This window comes from Acomys minous (genome assembly GCF_964271855.1).
Source record: "Acomys minous genome assembly, chromosome: 13".
Classification (NCBI taxonomy): Eukaryota; Metazoa; Chordata; class Mammalia; order Rodentia; family Muridae; genus Acomys; species Acomys minous.
The window spans coordinates 11,947,067-11,961,642 of NC_140495.1; the positions used below are offsets into that span (position 1 = coordinate 11,947,067).

The window sequence follows — 14,576 nt, forward strand, 5'->3', positions numbered from 1 at the left end:
GACAGACACACCGTATGTGCCTGTGCAGAGTCACGCCAGAGACCGAGAAAGTAATGGAGGCAGACACATAATGAGGGCAGAGGCCAGGCTTTCGCCTATTTGTTACTCTGCTGGATGATTTTATGTCAACTTGACACAAGCTAAAGCCATCTGAGAAGAGGGAAACTCAATTAAGAAAATGCCTTCATAAGAGCAGGCTGCAGGCAAGCTCATAAGGCATTTCTTATTTAGGGGTGGGCTTAGCCCATTGTGGGCGGTGCCATCACTGGGCTGGTAGTCCTGGGTTCTAGAAGAAAGCAGGCTGAGCAAGCCATGAGGAGCAAGCCAGTAAGAAGCACCCCTCCATGACCGCTCCATCAGCTCCTGCCGCCAGGTTCCTGCCCTGTGTGAGCTCCTGTCCTACCTTCCTTTGTTGATTAACAGTGATAGGGAAGTGCGAGACAAATAGAGTCTTTCTTCCCCACCTTGGTTTTGGTCATTGTGTTCCGTCACAGCAATAGAATCCCTAACTAAGACAGTTACTTTGGAAGAATCTGGTGTGTATTCTCCTAACTTTTATTGTCTCCGACTTCAGCCAAGCATCAGTGGCTTCTCACTATTTATCTGTCTCCATAGAGGATGGCCACAGCCAGGGACCCTTTAGATGAGGACAGAGTTTAGCGACAGCAAGGTAGGCCAAGCTCTCATTTTCAAATTTCTGCAAATTCCGCTCTCTTAATATAGGCTGTAGACCGTTTCTCTTGAATGAACGGAACACATCTTACTTCAACAAGCATTACTATGATTCTTCTTAATGCTGTGCAGTATAATCGGACATTAACATGATTTCAACTCTGCTTTTCATAATAATCATAGCTAATTATTCTTTTAAAAGGCGGTCGTTTTATTCCTGGGCCTGTCTCCATCATAAAAGTTCTACATGCTGGATGAGAAAGACGTGTAGGAATTATACTGACGAAGCAAGAATCCCAAGAGATTCTTTCTGAGCATTGTTCTAAGGTCCTAGAGATGGTATCCAGGGTTCCAAGGATGCTAGGCGAGCATTCTGGCACTGAACTCTATCTCCAGGTCTATTTTCACTTTTTATCTGAGACAAGTTCTCACCAAGATGCCCAGGCTGGCCTTGAATTTGCAATCCTTCCTCTTCAACCTCCTGAATAATTAGAGGTGAGCTCCATGGGGTCCCTAGAGAGTCTTTCTGGTCCTTTCCAAAGAGATTAGGGGTAAACTGATGGAATCACCAAGGACTGAGAAGTATACAAAGCTGTTAGAGGGAAATAGACTGAAATTCTGTTAAAGGGGGCTTGTAATTAAATTAGGTCAATTTAGTTTCAGCTTATAACAGCAACTCACTATTCACTTGCTCAGTGCATCAAGGTTGTTACCTTAAGAGCTCTGGGGAATAAAAGATGCTTTGACTTTGCTCTTAAGGAACTGCTTGAGGGAGGAGGCAGGCTGTAGACTTCTAGGAGCAAGACAGTACCAGCTCAAGCTCTTTGGAGGTGCCGAGTGCTCTCAGAAGAGGTAAGGCTGGTCTTCCCCTCACTGAGTACTGAAATTCAACTGGCCCTTAAGAAGAACGGCCATTCCCATGAGGCTGGAGTAGAAAACATACTATGAGATGGAATTTTTTTGTATATTTTCTACCAAGATCCACGCTCAAACTACTCCAATATTCAGGAACCAACAATAACTAAAAAAACCAATGGGCTGCATATTCATATATTCTATATTATCTGATCTGCATAAGAATTAAGAAGCAAACACTCCAATAACATCTACATCAGTAAATGGACACCAGGAATATCTTTATCAAGAAACAACCCAACAGTAAGGAAAAGATTTTATCCCCATTTTCATCTCCAGTAGGAGACTCTATTCTGAAGAATTTGGGCTAGGATAGGGGAAAAGATGGAAACAGTGTGTGTCCACTGTACCAAAAGAAGACTCGGACTTGGCATTGTGACATGCATCCTCAGGAGGCTGAACCACATACATCCAGCAGGCGGACTACAGTGATGGCCCAGTGAATAAAGTCCATGATACATAAACATGATGACCTGAGTTCTATTCCCAGAGCTGACATATAAAGCCAAATGTGGCACCATGTGCTTGGAGCTCAGCATCAGGGAGGCAGAGATGAAGAAACTCTGGGACTTGGAGCTTACTGACCAGCCCGAAGAGCTTATCTGGGGAGTTTCAGGTCCTGGTGAGGGACCACGTTTCAAAATCAAAATGGGCAGCATCTGAGGACTTAAACTAGGGGATGACCTCCCACCTTATGCATATGAACATCCACAGGAACATGAACACATGCACACACACACACACACTCACACACTCACATTCACACACACTCACATACACATACGTACACACTCACACACTCACATAAACACACACACACACACACACACACACACTTTGTTCCTTTGAGCTCCTTGTGGATAGAAAGGGCTACCATTGGCTGTGAGGAATCAACCAAGAAGAGTGGTCTCTAGCTCCCAAAGCACTGGCACTTTTTTCACTTTTTTCCAAAACTTCTTTTCTACCATTTGTAGGACTTTCCACCAGTTGAATGCAAGCACACACGGACGTGGCATCAGCTGTCTCTCTTTTTGTCTCTGCGCCTCCCTGTCTTTTCCTCTCATTTTCGTTGGTTCACTACTGAATGGTGCACACAGCCCATGTCTAGGCCAGGCACAGAAGTTTCAATGGTCGCCTATGGCTTCTGTCTGTGCACCTGTTGAGATCTGGGGACTGCATTTCAGAGCCCATCAGACCCAGTGTCTGGTTTTCTGAGACAGGTCCCTACCTCTCTCCACTGTCAGAACATTTTCCCTCTGTGACTGTGTAGAGCCAGAGCCCATGGACGGACCTCCTGCCCGACTCTCACTTTCATCTCTTGAAACACATGTCTACCTTCAAAGTTTTCTTGTTCTATTTTCTGCTCCTATGCACTGGCAGACAAAATATAGATTTTTTTTTAATTACTTAGTGAAGAAATGGGGATGTTGATAAGCAGTGTCAATTATGCATGCAAGAATCATTATTTTTTTTTTATTATGCTTCCCTTCCCAACCTGGGGAGGTTTTTCTTCCTGATGACAAGTCACTGACTCTTCTGGCCTCTCCATTCAGCTCAGCTCCCTCCCTCTTGCCAGGCATGGGAACCTATGCTGCACAATCCTAAGGAATCTTCAGATATCAATGCACAGTAGGCACCAATGCTGGCAGCAGTCTACTGCTTAGCAAAACATTTGCAAAATACAATGGTTAGTATTTTTCCTGTCCTTTTAATAATGTATTGTATTGTTATTGTTTTTATTTCAAAACATGCTTCCTCATAAGTTAAACATAGATAACATTGGTTATTCCAGGTCTACGCATTTTTTTTTTAAATTTCCTCACTGCTACTGTAGAATATTGGGCAGAAGCATGAGGCAAACATTTGTGAGAATAGGGCATCATTCTGGGAAGAATATGGTACCTCAAATATCTGACAAAGGTCAGGTATTCTAGAAAAGGAAGGCTGAAAGGAATAGACACAGACCCAGCTCATGGACAAAGCTTTCTCTGACCACCCCTGACCATGTTCACCATGTACCTGATGCTGCCTCATCCTTGTCCTGCAGGTAAAGCCACATTGTGACCTCAGAGAATATGAGGGTCAGATGGTAGAGCTATTTCTCAAAGGGGACCAGATAAGACATGGGATTTTTTTTTTTTTTGGCTATATGCAAAATTGTGTTTCTTGCCATGTCCCCAGTGTAGTGACCCATGACTTGGCATGAATAATCACCATTATGCGCTCTTAAAGTTCTGGCTCTCTCTGGTGTCCAAGTATCCAGAAGAGCTATAGAGCATGGCACAGGCATGGAGACAGTCATGAATTATCAGGAGTCCTAGGAAAGCTTAAGAGGAGATAGTGTGAGAAGTACAACATACGGCCAAGTCAGACCACAAAAGTCATCACTAATGCTGCACAGGATGTCATCAAATGACCACAAAAGTCATCCCTAATGCTGTATGGAATGCCATCAAATGACCATGTTTTGAGAACACAACCGCTCAAGGGCACGTTCTGTTCTTGAGACACCTGCGTCTGGCCACGCCCTGGGAACATTCTCCACACTTTCCCTCTCTGCTGATGGTGCCGTCAGTGGTGGCATTGTGAGGAACCCTGACTGCTTGCAAAGCCCCCATTTTTGTTACTATGCAATGGTTTTTTAAATTCCTTCTGCCCACCATGTTATCATGTCTAAGGAGATGGAGCAAGTGGGAGAGGGAAAGAAATGACCACTCTCTTGTGGGCAGACTTATGCAACAGAAGACAGTTATGCAGGTTCGAGGCTTTATAGCCAAAGCCTCTTCCCAAAGCCGCGTATTTGAGCTTTAATTAGATATCGGCATTATTGCCTGTGTATATGCACAGTCTCAAGGGAGGAACAGGGATCAGTTATCCTGCAGATGAGAGATACAGACCTTCAGTGGAGGGCAGGGAGTAGAGATTGGTCCTCATGTTTAAAACTTAAACAAGAAAGGAAACCATTCCTGTCCCATCTCGGAATTTAACATGACTCCCTGAGAGGATGGCACTATCTACAGGAGAGCCAGGGGTTTGGAATGTCCCAAAATAATGTTTACACATTGCTGATCAGAATCACCTCCTCCACCTGGCCCTGGTTTTCTCACTGGTACCCTCTCAGCATGATTTTCTTACCACAAGCACTACAACTGGCATCTCAGGATCCTGGAAGGCACGTACTGTCCTGCCTGTACCCTGGCTCCTGAAGCAGGAATCAGCAGCTCGTTAAAGCTCATCAGAAATACACTTAGCCATCCTCTAATTAGGGTCATTGTTGGTGGCTTAAATAATAAATGGCATCGTTAGTAGAGTGGCTATAAAATCTCAGAGATTTCTGACAAAAATCACAGCTGCAAAACGGAAACTCATCTCTCAAGTAACTGTAACTGGAAAAAGATAGTGTAACCTCCCCCACAAACACAAGAAAGGATGTTGCACTTTGATGCAATAGTTTTAATAATCATTTGAGAACTTGATACAGATAAACCATCTATTTTTATCGTATTCAGACCCTATTCCTCCTCCTAATTTTCCCCAGATCCATCTCCCATCTTCCAACCTACCCCAAACTTCATGCCACACCCCTTGAGGGCATATTTCTTTTCTTTTCTTTTCTTTTTTTCTTTTTTTTCTTTTTTTTTTTTTTTTTGGAGGGCATTCCTTTATAACTCACTTAGTCCAATTAGTGTTGCCATCAGAGCATGGGGCCAAGCACTAGAACATGGTTTACCTACCAGATACCACACACTTAAAGAAAACTGACTCACCCTCCTGTATCAGCCGTCAACTGTTAAGAGCACGTCAGCTAAGGGTGAGGGCTCAGGAGCCTCTTCACTCTCCATCTGGGACACTGACTCTCTGGGTCTTGTGCAGGCAATCATGGCTCACCACAGTGAGTTCGTGAGCATGGCACTCCTGCTACATCCAGAAGACACTGTTTCACACCAATCTTCTCTGATCTCTAGATTCCATTAGTCTTTCTGCCCTCTCTTCTGAGATGCTCCCAGGGCCTTGAGGATAGAGGGGATATGATGTAGATGCCCACACACACCTGATCATCCTACAGACACTTACTCTTTACACTTTAACCAGATGCCAGTTTCTGCTTTTTAACTTGTGTTTCACTTTTAAAAATTGTTCCAAATGGCTGAGAGACAACAAAGACACCAAACTAATTATTCTATCGTTCTACACCAGAGGGTCATTGATAAGAAAAAAAAAAAAAAGAATTCAGTTCTGTTAGCTATGTATTTATGTCTCTATATTGACATTTATAAATAATTTTTACTTATGGAATTACCCAATTAAATACTATCTGTAGGTTAGGATTTAGCCAAAATCAAATGATACAAGTTACAATTGTACATCTCTATTATAAGTTTGTTTTTGTTGTTATTGCTGTTGTTAGGTTAACCATGCTTTGTCTGGAATGCACCATGTAGATCAGCCTAGCCCTGAAGTTAAAGCGCTCTGCCTGCCTTTGATTAGTGGCCTCAAGCAGTTATTTTTTTTAGGAGTTATTTTTTGATGATTTATTTATTTTTATTTTATGTGCATTGGTGTTTTAACTGCCTGCCTGTCCGTGTACGGATGTCAGATCCCCTGGAACTGGAGTTACAGATAGTTGTAAGCTGCCATGTTGGTGCTCGGAATTGAACTCAGGTCCTCTGGAAGAGCAGACAGAGCTCTTAACCACTGAGCCATCTCTCCAGCCTGCAAGCAGTTCTTTTTTTATACACACTGGTGAAATCATTAGCCACAGTTAGTGACTGCCAGTGAGAGACCCCATTGGAAGTGTCTATTCCAACCAGTGAAATGTGATTACATTTTACATATTAGAAAACAACTTCCCTTAGCATGAATTTATCACAGATTATTCCAGAGTATCCCCACCATTGTCTTCAATTAATCATTAACAGATGCATTCCCCACTGTTATTTCCCATTTCCCATGGACTCTGCCTCGGCTTCCTCTCAGATCCTGACTGGTCTTATCCTCAGCAGCGGAGCACATGCTGTAGCACAGTGTTCTACATGATTTGGTATTGATTGCCGGCTTCCTGGACCCTGTTTCCTTGTTTGCTTTATTGCTACATCTAAGCAGAACATATCCTCCAAAGTTCCCTGAGAAGGAAGACACTTACATGGTAAATTTCACCTTGCTGTCGGACATTGTGCTTGCTCGAGTCTGAAATTTGACAGTGGTTTAACTGGATGTAGAATTCTAGGGTGAAAATTAGTTTCCTTCAGAAATGTGGATGTATTTTTCTCTTTTGCTTCCCTGTGTTACTGCCACGAGGCACAAAATTCTCATTTCTGATATCTTGTAATTTACTGATTTTTTTTTTTTGAGTCTGTGAAATCTTTAAAGTTTTCGGCTAATTCCTGATGTTCTGAAACATTGCACCCATGGGCCTCGAGAGGTTCTGTTTTGTTGTCCTTGTTCTTCGTGCTAAACAAGCACTTTCAATCAAGTGTGAAAGATTTGGTGGCTTGTTGCCATCCTCCCCATCCTTTCCTGTTATGAGTTTCTGGTGTTTTCTTGTGTCGTGTGCTGCATTACTTATAACTGTGCATTATTTACTTGAGGGGATCAAGTAAGATGGATGGCCGTAGACAACAGAGCTTATTTTCCATTTTGCGTCTTTCCTTCTGTTGTTGATATTGCCTCAATTGAGGGTTGGCGATATGCATCAGTTTTTATGTTCAAAATTCAGCAATCCAGCAGCGCACCAGTCTCTCCCACACACTTTTGAGAATCATATTGTGTGACCAGTGAAAAGTTTAGCAGGTTAAAGTGCCCGCTGCCAAGCCCAGAGACCCAAGTTCAATGTCTGAGACCCACCCAGTGGAAGGAGAGAGCCAACTCGAGCAAGTTGTCCTCTGCCCTCTAAGATCAGAAGAATACTCACAAACTTATGTGTGTACATGTTTATATACACACACACATATACAGACATGTATACACATGCATACGCACATATATACTCATGTATACACACATATATACATTAAATACACATACATAAACACATATGCACACATAAACACACATATACACACAGAGAAAATAAATTGTATTAACTTTTTAAAATTTGTTAACAAATTGCAGTTTCAAAGCCACTATCCTCTCATTTCCTGAGGACACAGGGAAGATTTTGTCTGTGTTGCCAACACTGTTTCATCTCCTCTGCTTCTTTCATGAACTCTACTTCCTCTGAGTTATCTAAATTCTCTTTTTGAGGGGGGGGAGGGAGGGTGCTTATTTGCTGTGGTTCTGCTTACCTAGTTGGAATCTATGCTCACCTACAAAGCATTGTCCTTGTTTGTTCATATCTCTTTAAGCACAAAATATTTGTTAGCTAGTCTTGAAACTCTAAATGCCCCAAACAAAACTGGGCTCAGTGGTAGCATACCCACAATCCCAGTGTTCAGGAGGCTGAGCCAGAGACCATAGTGAGTTCCAAGCCAATCTGGATATGAAATAAAATCCTATATCTCAGAAAAACCAAACTAGTACTGAGGACAATGGTGATGATTTTGATGATGATGATGATGATGATGATGATGATGGTGATGATGATGATGATGATGGTGATGATGATGATGATGATGGTGATGATGATGATGGTGATGATGATGAAACTCTGCAAACCTGTAAAGGGTGTGTTTACTGATTGAATTAATTTTAGAACAAGCACACTTTGAAGGACAATCTCAGATCCAGCTGATCTTGGTCTTACACCTAGCACCTCTAACGCACTACCTAAGGCTTATGTCTGGCAGCCAGCAGGTGAGGTCATAACCTCATCGGATACCAGTCCAGATGCTCTCTTTCTCCATTCTCTAAGGTTTTTACTGCTCCTCACTCAGTGGGTTTTCTCCATTAACCTTCTTGGTCTCTAGCCTTGAGCAACGATGGGGAAGGTGGAAATCCATGGACTACGGTCAACCATCAATAATTTGTAGAAGGAATACCTTGTGCGTAATATGGATGTAGAACTTGCCGATAATAAATAGGATGGCCTATAGCTTAGGCAGAAAATAGGAGGTGGGACATCCAGTAGGCAGAGAGGATTCTGTAATAGAGACAAGGATGGGCGATGTAGCTGGCATGATATGAGGAGGACTGATGCATGGTACCTGAGCCCAGGTAACCAGGCACATGGCAGAACATAAATTAACATAAAGAAGTTATCTTAAGTTATGAGCTAGTCAAAGAAGAGTCTATCTATATGGCCTAGGTATTTGTATAATATCTAATGCATCTTATGAGTTGTTATTCTAGGAGCTTATGGGGTAGGAAGGAAAAACCTCCTACTACAATAATTCTTGAAGATATAAGAAGCAGTCCATACATAAAAATATGCATCCACGTTTCTGTTCTCAGCCCCAAGAATCGTGTCTAACCTTAATGATACCAGTTGCCTTTGCCCATGAGACTCTGAGGGGCTTCTACAGTGGAATTCTTAGATTTTTTTTACTCCAACTAAATAGGTACTCTAACTCCCCAAGAGCTGGTGTAAACTCCAGTCTACGGTCATCACTCAGTCCTTGATGTTCACCCACCTTTACTCTGTCTGTAATGTTTATATAGGATTTTTGAAAAGCTATAATATAAATACACAATTGAAATTTCAAAAATTCTATGTAGATCAAGACAGGAACCAAGGTAGAATCAGGAAGTGTATCTTCTAGTAATCAATGGGAAATAAGATAAGTAATATATACCCATATCCTTAATTTTTTTTAAACTGTGAGATAGAACAAAACATAGCTGAACAATTATTTTTGCCCCAAATTTCTACCATAAAGTTCCCTGAAAAATTAAAATATTGATCAAAATGCTACATAAAGAAAGAAACCCTGAATCCTACCTTTAAAAATGCCTATGAAGCAGTCCCTGAAGTGAAGAAGACCCAAACATATCTGACTCAAGGCCGTAGGCATCACAGGGCCCCTGACTTCCAACCTCACATCCATCGCACTTGGCCCAACTAGAGAGCTGGTAAGTAAGTACGGAATCAGTGTAACAGTGCCAGCTATGCCGTTGAGATGCTTAACTGTAACTGTCAACTTAGCTGGATAGAGAAAAGCCCAGGAGACTGATAAAGGTGTGTCTGTGGTTTGGTCTTCAGAGATAAATGGCACTTGAATCAGTCAGCTGAGTTGGATGGACTGGTCCTGAATGTGGGCCGTACCTTGTAATAGACTGAGACCAAAAGGAAGCTGGGAGGGTAGCCTACAGTACTGTATCCTCAGACTCAACCCTCTGGAGCTTATTCTGGGGCTTTTTCTACATTCTTGGGCTGAACAACCAGTCTGAAGGTAGCCACTGTGGCACTGCTCGGTCTATGACCTTACAAACCATTCTAATATCTCATTATGATTAGAAATCTTGGTTGCACTCGTTCTGTTCCGCTGTAGAGCACCGGATGATACAGTGGCATTGGCTTAGCGTGGAAAGTAGGAGAAACTGATATTAAGGCCTGGAAATGCAAGCTCATGTCTTAATGAAAACTACTTCATAAATAATAACCCATGCTATTAATATACTGTTAGGCATACACCGCTTGGGCAATGATCTAAAAGCAATTAGGTACATTTGGCAAGGAATTAAATGAAAAATGCAAGCTAGCTATAATGCTTGGATAATTTGAAAGCGAAATGAAAGGGACTAAATAGAGTTCAGAAATTTGGGACAATGACGAGTTAGGAAGGCTGATCACTTTTAGGTCTAAAATGTAAAAAGTAAAATTAAAGAAGCCTTAGAATCTATTAAAATTTAATCTATTGGAGTAAAGAAAATTAGAGATGTGGCTCTTAGTGTCAGTATTAAAATATCTAATTGAATTAGGATGCTTCAAAGCAAATATGAGAATAAGGACCTAGCATTTTCAGACTAGCTAGAGAGAAATGAAGTTTTTTTTTAAAGCAAAGAAGCAAAACGCAGATGAAACTTTAGTTCCCAAAGATATAGGCAACCCATGAAACTTGAAAGAACAGTCTCATTTTCAGAGACTTATATTTCTAAGAAATCATGGTACTGCATTTAAAAGTCTTAAGCACTCATCTTTCATGAGCAGAATGCAGACTGAGGGAAGTATGTGTCTGAAGAAAGGTGTGTCATTGACATTTTCCTCTTGGGTAGCCAAGGGGAAAAAATGGTACAGGAAGGGCCAGCACTGAGCAGAGTGGGTGCTACTTAAACTAAGGGGTGCTTCCCAAGAGCAGACCGTGAGCCCAACAAATGACCATCTGGGCTAAAGGAGCCACTGAGTCCTCCAGAGAAACAGAGCCAATGGAATAGAGATTTCTCATTACAGGAAGAGAAGATTGGGATGGATTCTGAGATCCTGCAATAGCTGTCTTCAGGCTGGTAAGCTAAGAAACCAGGAGCTGCTCAGCCTAAGAGAGTGAAGCCTCAGAACAAGAAGGAACAAGTGCTTAGTGTCAGAGCATGTGCATGGCCCAAGGTACGATCCTAGCATCACACACACACACACACACACACACACACACACACACACACGGGGGGGGGGGAGAGAAAGACAGACAGACAGACAAACAGACAGACAGAGACAGACAGAGACACCGAGAGACAGAGAGACAGAGACAGAGACACCGAGAGACAGAAAGACAGAGAGAATCAATTTTATATTAACAAAATGGTATGGTTTAGGGGAGATTTTAGCAAAACAAACAGCTTTACACATACTGGAGAAAATGAAAACTTACACATACCTATACGCATCTAGTTTCATGCCATTTTCCTATCACTTTCTGGATGGTGCTATTCACTCACACTCAGTTAAAATAATATTAACATACTTGAATATCACTATACAGTCATGCTTCAAACATCTTAAAGTTTCTGCTTTGTGCACTGTAAATAGCCCCTCCCTCCTCCTCTTCTCCTTTCTTTCCTTCTTCCTTCTTAATCTCTCTCTTCTCGTATTTCTTCCATAGTGACTTTTCCAGAGCAGGCATAATTTTAGGGAGTCAAACATAAAATTAGATTTTTCACACCATTTAAAACGTTTCACACAATATATTCTGACCGTTTTCTTTCCATTCCCCCAACCCCTCCCAGATTCTGCACACCTCCCTACCCACACAACGTCATGTTCTCTTCTTCTCTCAAAACACCAAAATATCAAAACAAAAAAATGAAAAGAATGTTCAGACAAAAATCAAAACAAAACAAATACTGCACGCACGCACACAGCACACACACACACACACACACAATCATAGAGTCTGTTTTTGTTGGCCAACTACTCCTAGGCATTTCTTTTTTAAATTTCTCTGTCTCTCTCTCTCTCTGTGTATACATAAGTGTGTGTGTGTGTGTGTGTGTGTGTGTGTGTGTGTGTGTGTGTGTTGTGACTGAGGATACCACAAGAGGGTGTCAGATACCCTGCAGTTGAAGTGACAACTAGGTATTGGGAACCAAACTTGGATCCTGGGCAAAACCAGCAAGTGCTCTTAATTTCCCAGCCATTTCTCTAGCCCCAAATGTATAATCTTAAAATGTCCTATTAATATAAATTGCTTCCTATCAGCAAACATCACTGCAAACTGAAGGGAGATAGGAAGTTTGAAACATTTGTCAATAGTGAACCCTGAAGTCAAGGGATGGTCCAGGGGCTGGGGGCAGATGACTCCATACTGGCATGAAAACCCCCCAGAACTGGTTCTCACTAGTTTAGACTTTTCTTTCTTCCTTTCTTTCTTTCTTTCTTTCTTCCTTCCTTTCTTTCTTTCTTTCTTTTTTCTTTTTTCCTTTCTTTCTTTCTTCTTTCTTTCTTTCTTTCTTTCTTTCTTTCTTTCTTTCCCTTCCTTCCTTTTACATTTAACTCATACTGTAGGATTCTATTTCCTTTAACAGAACTAACGTCACTGACTGGAACTCCATGGAAACCCATCTTCCACTCTGATGCTTCTTTTCTTCTTCTTCTTCTTCTTCTTCTTCTTCTTCTTCTTCTTCTTCTTCTTCTTCTTCTTCCTCTTCTTTTTAAAACTTATTTACTTTACACCTGGTTGTAGCCCCAACCCACTTTACCTCCGAACCCCACCCACCATTCCTCTCCCGCTCCCCACCCCCTATTCCTCAGAAAAGGGGGAGCCCCTCCCATCCATACCAGCTCATCAAATCATATCAGGACTGAGCATGTCTTCTTCCCCTGTGGCCTGGCAAGGCAGTCCTACCAGGTGGAAGTAATTGAAAAGCTGCCAAGAAAGTCCATGTCAGAGAGAGACCCTATACCCCTTACTAGGGGACACACATGAAACCTGAGTTGCCCATCAGCTACATCTTTGTAGGGGCCTAGATCTGGTCCATGCAAGGTTCTTGGTTGGTGCTTCAGTCTCAGCAGACCACTCTGGGCCCTCATTAGTTGGCTCTATTGATCTTTTGAAGCTCTTGTCACTTCCAGGTCCTTTTCTCCTTCCCCCTACTTTTCCACAAGGCTCCCGACTACATATTGCCCAATGTTTGGCTGTGAGCACTGCTCAGTGGAGCCTCTCAGAAGAGGCTAGGCTCCTGTCTGAAAGCATAGCAGAATATTGTTAATAGTGTCAGGGGTTGGTTCTCTCCAATGGGGTGGATTTTGGATTGGGCCAGGTAGTGATTGGACTTTCCCTCAATCTCTGCTCTATCTGCTCTATCTGCTCTGTCTTTATCCCTGTACATCTTGTAGGCAGGGTGAGTTTTGGGTTGAAGTTTTTGTGGGTGTGTTGGTGTTCCCCTTTCTCTACTAGGAGACTTGTCTAGTTAGAGGGTATCCCTTTCAGTCTCTATGGTCCCTGCTACTAGGAGTTTCTGCTAGAACCCTTCTCATATTCTCCAGGAACCTATCCTGATAGGTCTCCAGACCCAAAAAGATGCACATGGTATGTACTTACCTATAAATAGATTTCAGTCATATAGTACAGGATAAACATAGTACAATGCACAGACCCAAAGAAGATAAGTAACAAGGAAGATCCAAGGGAGGATGCTTAAATCTCACTCAGAAGATGAAATAGAATAGACAGAGGTAGTGGTTGAGAAAGGGAACATATTAGGAGAGGAAACACGGAGAGATAGGAAGGTGAAGATCAGATCTGATGCCTGTTTCTATGCCACTTTCTATGCCTGTGCAGAAGCTCCTCAGACAGTGTTCCTCGGCTTTATTCTTCTACCAGATCTTGGCGCCATGATCTCACAGAGTGAAAGCTTGCTTTGGTTTTTTTCAGATGGTAATGATGGTGACCATAGCTACGGCAGTGGCTCAACAAATGTCTAAGCACACCGCACACGACAACTTTGTGGATAGAAAGGGCAGGAAAAACAGACCTCCACTGCAGACTTCCCCTTCAAGGTGACCAACTCTTAAATTTGTGACAAAGCAGTTCGAGGCCAGGAGTGTCTATTTTTATCCTATAAGTCATAAATCACCACTAAAGGAAGTCAGCCCAGGAGCTTGATGCAGAAGCCACAGAGAAAGGCTGCTTGGTGTCTCTCTCACAAGCTCATCTTAAGAAAAAGTTCTTATACAGTCCAGGACCACCTGCTTGGTGAAAGGTGTCACCAACAGTGCTCTGCCCTCTCTTCCACCAATCAGCAGTCAAGACAAACCCCTCACAGACATGCCCACAGGCCAATCTGATCTGAGAAGCCCCTTGGGACTCCCTTCTCAGATGACTCCAGGCTACATCAAGTTGACAGTTAAAAGTTTTTCACCACAGTTTGCATGGAACCAAAGCACCTTTGCAAATGGGTGCCAGTTTATTGTCAAGATCAACAAAAGTTATTTTTTGTAACTGGTCCTCTAGCCCTAATGGGGCTACATTAGAAAAAGTATCAGACATCAATTTTAAAAGTTAGTATCTTATAAAGAGGGGGTCCAGGGCATCTTGAACTATGAGACACCCTAACCTCAAACTTAGTCTTCAATGGAAGGCACAAAACAGCTCCAAAAGATGGTTCAAGCCTTTCGGAGCACT

At 42.3% G+C, this 14,576-nt stretch overlaps 2 long non-coding RNA genes across 2 annotated transcripts in view; one reads left to right on the top strand and one right to left on the bottom strand.

Annotated features, from left to right (window-relative positions):
- LOC311581374 overlaps positions 1 to 3,855 on the bottom strand; it is a 37,874-nt gene extending 34,019 nt beyond the window's left edge. Inside the window, exon 1 of the long non-coding RNA XR_014773762.1 lies at positions 3,802 to 3,855. This is a non-coding gene — a long non-coding RNA (uncharacterized lncRNA). The remainder of the gene's footprint in view (positions 1 to 3,801) is intronic.
- Positions 1,057 to 13,944, top strand: LOC311581376. The gene is made up of 3 exons (XR_014773765.1): positions 1,057 to 1,167; positions 3,164 to 3,274; positions 13,827 to 13,944. It is a non-coding gene; the product is annotated as an uncharacterized lncRNA (long non-coding RNA).
- Positions 13,945 to 14,576: the final 632 nt, after the last annotated feature.